Below are 6,078 nucleotides of genomic sequence, written 5' to 3' on the forward strand. Positions count from 1 at the left end.
GGTGACACTCAAAAAATTGTTTCCCGTGAGCCATGGGATAGAGTAAATTATCTCCTTCGTATTAACCAATCAAAATCTGGCATATTATTTTTTCCCAATCATAATCATGGCAATAAGAATATTTGATTTGAAGCACAAGTTATTTTGTTGAAATTTATAAAAAATAATTACAGCTTCACCAATTCTGGGTAAAGCAATATATTTAAAAAATCAGTCTCCTTTATGTGGGTTAAAGAGCTTTAGTTTACAAACTGCATTTTAAAATTACTAAACCTATTCATAATAGGCAATAGTTTATTTTCCAAACTAATCTCACCATCTTTTTCATGCTTGAGCCCTTTTTTAAAGGCATTTCACCAAAGGTGCATAGATAATCAGTTTAATGTTGTTTTTTTTTAATTTTTTTAATTTTTTTTTACATGTACAGAATTCCAGTTTGTTTACAGTCAACGTTTATTAAATTTCACAAATATATTATAGTTCATAATTTGTTCACTCAACAGTTTTCATATTAAAATCTGTTTATTATATAAAATATTTGAACATACATCAAATGTAACAGTTTTTTCTCAACTTGGTCAGGTTTTGTGAAAATGATATTATTGCTTATAAAGTATGTACTATTATTATTGATAGAGAGTATGCACAGTATATGATAAAATTTTACCCTTTACTTCTGAATGAAATCCATTTTATCTATTGTATTAAAATTAAATCTAATATGAATGGCAAGTCTAATTTGAGTTTTTTTCCAAACATTGCCAAATGTGTTCATATTAAGCACTTCACTGACCCAATATAAAAGTCACAAAAATGATAAGCTTTATAAACACAGCATATGCCCAAGTAACACTTGTAAATTACAGTACGATTAGATAACCTGTGATCGTATTAAATAAATAACAGATAGCTGGGAGGTTGATAGAGTAGTTTGTTTCCCCGAGAAAACAAGCCAAGGTTGACAATGTTTTTAAGGGGTTACAATCTGCTCTATCATCCTCTCATCTATGTCTTATTTAATTTATTATACTGAATGTTCTGTCTTTATTGTCTTTTAAATTTTAAATTGAAAGTACTTTACTACGTCATGAACATAACAACGTTACAGTTATTAGAAAAACAACAAAAGTGAAGCAAGACGTATTTTTCAAAGTTTATTTTGACAGTATATGAAAGAGCTCTGAGGCCAAAACGTATAGTAGAACTTGAGCATTGCCTTTATTGATTTAAATTCAATTCATTGACCTTTAAACTATCAATTTTTGATTGGTCTGCACGAGAGGGTGACATTCAAAAAATTGTCTCCCGCTGAGCCATGGGATAGAGTAAATTATCTCCTTCGTATTAAACAATCAAAATCTGGCATTTTAACGTGAAGTATACTAATCTCTTATACTCCATTTATGAAGACATAACTGGGCATTTAGTATGTTTAGCAAGTTTATAATATTAGACTAAAGTAATGATATATTGAAACTATTATGTCATTTTAAATAATAACTTAATAAACATAGTCTTAGTCTGATGATGTTAGTGTAGAATTTTATTTGTTAAAAAGTCCCCTTTACTTCTGAATGAAATCCATTTTATCTATTGTATTAAAATTAAATCTAATATGAATGGCAAGTCTAATTTGAGTTTTTTTCCAAACATTGCCAAATGTGTTCATATTAAGCACTTCACTGACCCAATATAAAAGTCACAAAAATGATAAGCTTTATAAACATTCTCAGTGGCGGATCCAGAAATTTTTATAAGGGGTGGCCCTAAATCCGCCTCTGATTCTGCTTTAAACTTAAATTCGTAGTATATTAAAGGAGTTTTTTTTCTTATTTAAAACAGTACCTATTGTAAAAATCTTTGAATAAGCTCTTGCCTTTTTGTGCTGTTGCGGTGTAAAGCGAACACCAATCAATCAGTCAATCTACGTATACAATTAGCATAATTATTATTTGCTACAAAGTACAAGTTATATTTTGAAGTGCCATTAACCAGTTTGTGTTATTTTTTTACAAAACATTCAGTTTGTGATGTTCTCACCTAAATAATATCATATATGACATTCAATCATGTCAATTTGCTAGTCAGGTTGTTCGGTCACATTAATGAAACGTTGTTAATTCAACTTGCCATTCTGCATTCTTCAGATAAGCATCTTTGATCATTTACCTTTTGATATTATAAAGTTCCACAACCTAACAAGGGATGTTCACTTTGATAGAATCTTGAATAATTTGGCATAGACTATCCGCACTTAGTCTAGCCTGTCAACACTTAGGTTGAGTCGAATCCCACTTGTGGCAGGTGCGTTTGACTCCTATCTTAATTGACTAGAAATGCCAGTTTTCCTACTGAAGGTTGGTGGTTCTCTCCAGGTATTCCAGCTTTCTCCAGCAATAAAAATAAAATGCTTCGCTGAGCGCAGCCTGATACGACCGCAGTGGTCGAACCCTGAACAGTTGGGGCAAATTTGGACACAATATTCAAGCTTGATACTACTTTAGTATCTGAATTTGGATTGTGATCAAATTTTTGACATAATATAGGTTTCTGACACAAAATAAATGTGGTCAAAGATCTTACAAATCTAATGTGCAATACTGTGCATTTGAAGATTTCTTATTTAAACTTTTCAAAAATTTGAAATTTTGAAAATTTTGAAAAGAAAATATGAACCCTTTAAAAAAATTTGGAAATCCCCCCCTTCCCCCCAAACTTTTTGAATCACCCTTTTAGCATTAACCATCAAACTCAATTGCAGTCTTTCCTTTGTAGTATGGAACCTTGTAGTACAATTTTAGAGAGATCCATACACTTAATCACAAGTTACTGTCTGGAAACTAGAAAAATGCTTTTTTTTCTAACCATGAAAGCCCATTTAAATACATCATAAAAGTATTAAAATAGAAAATGACATCATAGTCATGGCTAAAATTAAAAAAACCTTCATCAGCAACTTTTAATAGTAATATCTAAAAATAAAATTCCTTCATCTGACAGCATTTAAAAGTAACTTCTAAAAATAAATTGACAGCCAGGACTTTGCAACCATAACAACCCATTTAAATACATCACAAAAGTATTAAAATAGAAAATGACATCATAATCATGCCTAAAATTAAAACACTTTCATCAGCAACATTAAATAGTAATATCTAAAAATAAAATTCCTTCACATACATAATCATGGCTATAATTAAATTACCTTTATTAAACATTTTTAAAATAGTAACTTCTAAAAATAAATTGACAGCTAATCACCTAAAGACAATACATTTCTTTATAAATAATTTACAAGCAGTGTAAGGGAGGTAATTTGACAATATGTGTTTGAATTACCTCCCTTACTCTGCTTTAAAGGCGACCCCTCTGTATGTAGCTTTTCTAAAAATCGAAATCATTTAACTGTTATTTTTGTTCATTCTTCAAAAAATCGTAATAATAAATGCACGCAATAATTTCTGGATTTACAATACCTATAACTGCATATATCTACATCATTTGGTATCTAGTGGACATTTGTCTCATTGCCAATTATACCACATATTCTTAATTTTATATACAAAAGATTCAAAGTCAATAGAAACATGACAGAGGAGGCAGGTCAAATAACTGCCATGGAAATAAGATGTGTTTATGCTAATACAAATGCATACCAAATATCATTGACTTACCACTAGTGGCTCCATTAAACTTACCTAATTACAAACTTTAACATTTACACTATACCCAAGGATTCAGTCATTAATGAGGTGTTTCCCCCTAAACTTACCCAACCCCAAACTTTCACAAATTGTTGATACCACAGTTGCAAACACCTTCCCTATGACTTCAACAGGCAAGACAAACAATGTTCTCCTTAAATTTGGTTCCAAAGCAAATACATCTGATACAATAAGTTAATATATTCTGTTGTTATGTTTGAATATTTATGCTTTTCTTGTGATCTGTCATTCTGTACACCTTTGTTCTAACGTGTTTTGTCAGCTTATTGTATACATTAAATAAATGGAAAATGTGTCCATGGGACACAGATGATGCCCCCACTTGCATATAACGTCTGGGGATAACTCCAGAACACTGAAACTGACGTCACCCAAATTCGAAATAGGTCTGAGTTTTGTGGTAATAAGCATTGTGTATAAGTTTCATAATATTTGGTTGAGGCAAACTAAAGTTAGAGAACAGAAACCAATTTCGGAATGTCATACGGACGGACGGACATAAGGACCAACAGACGGACAAGGGTAAACCTTAATTCCCCCTTCCTCTACAGCAGGGGCATACAAAAAATGTAAGAATTTGCCAAATAATTAGCAAAGATGATATTACAGTAAATACTTTTGCTGATGAAAAATGAAAATGGACTCAAACGTGATGGTAAATAAATTCCATTTTGTTGGACATCAGGAATGACAGATTGTCTTATTTGATTGTGAATAAAATCTACATTCTGCAGGCTAGTACAAATTATAACTCAAATTCTACACGTTCTACCCCTATTTCTTCAAATATCAGTTGATTTATTCAATGCTAATACAATGATTTTTTGGAACAGCCTTATTGCTCCAGTGATCTCCCTCATGTTGATTGGTTGCTGTCACAAGACATTTGCTTCATACCCTTTTTTCAGAATGAGGCACATATAAAAATTCTTAGAACTGATATAGAGAGGAATCTGTACTGAAAAAACGGCAAACAAGAACAGAAAAGAATGAATAAACAATGTACATTTCATATTTTATTTTGCAATGTGTATACGTAAGTAAAACATTTAAATAGCACTGTGACATACAAATTTCCATTAATTTACCATTAAATTCTATGATGTCCAAAATCTATTCTCTTCATAAAGTGAAAGAGATTGAGTTACATATCCAAACACCCAAGTAGCAATTTTATCATTTTCCAATGTTCTAATTCATAATACATATAACATTTATTGCATACTTTTAACAGAATATTTTTATTTAAATAAATGACTAGGTTTAATACAAACTACAGAGATGAGAAGAGAGCAAACAAAAGTTCTTATAAAACAAATATAACATCAGTCGGAGCAGCTCAAGAATGACAAAAAAATAAAGTCTAATATGAAGCACTAATTGTATTCAAACTAATATATACATAATTTAACCAAAATGATTCAGCTATTTATTTTGTATTCAGGTTTGATTATTGTCAACATACTAATTTCAATAGCAACCAATTTGGCTGGTCACATCATGTTTGCTCTTTTATACTATACTGGTAATATAAAATTGATAATGGAAATGGGGAATGAATCAAAGAGAAAACAACCTGATTAATGAGCAGGAAATATGTTTTCTTTTGCAAATTTAGTTTTTCTAAGTATACTGTATCTTGCCAGTTTGAGAATACTAAAATATAAAGACTTTTTACAGAAACTGGTATCATAGTAGTTTAGTTTTGTTCTGAATAATATTAATATGAGGTAGAAATTAACAGATTATTTCAATAACACAACTCCCAAAGGGTGACTGGGGAATAGAAATATGTTCACTACAGGTCTTTTTTCTGAACGGCAGTAAAACCCTTGCCAAAGTGGGGCGTCCATTTGGCTGTGTGGGATGTATCAAGTACGCAGCCACACGGTCTGAATGGGGACGTTAAATCCGATGCCTCATGTAGAGAGAGTGCCATGCTCTCTGCACGTTAAAGGTGGCCTGTTGCAAGGGTAAATTTCTGCCCCTATCCATTATACCCTCATTTTCCATTGGCAGTCCAAATTTACCCCAACCTTCATTCCCAACGTCCTCTATTACAGGACCTATCTATTGTATTAATTGTTAATTTGTTCTCGTTCTGAACATGCATTAAATATTTGCCACTGGAAGTTAAGCAACCAACAATCAATCAATCAATCAATAACACAACCTTCTAAAAATGCTTATTAGAACAGTATTTTCAAATTTTTTGGAAACAATTTTCTATGAGCATTGACACATTTATACCATTTTTTTCCAACATAGCATGCAGTAAATATCAAAATAACAAATATTTTATTAAGTTAACTGTAATGTGCTGCAACTTTTTTTCAATGTGTTTCAAAGTTTT

The sequence above is a fragment of the Mytilus californianus genome, unplaced genomic scaffold (genome assembly GCF_021869535.1).
Source record: "Mytilus californianus isolate M0D057914Y unplaced genomic scaffold, xbMytCali1.0.p SCAF_9, whole genome shotgun sequence".
Classification (NCBI taxonomy): Eukaryota; Metazoa; Mollusca; class Bivalvia; order Mytilida; family Mytilidae; genus Mytilus; species Mytilus californianus.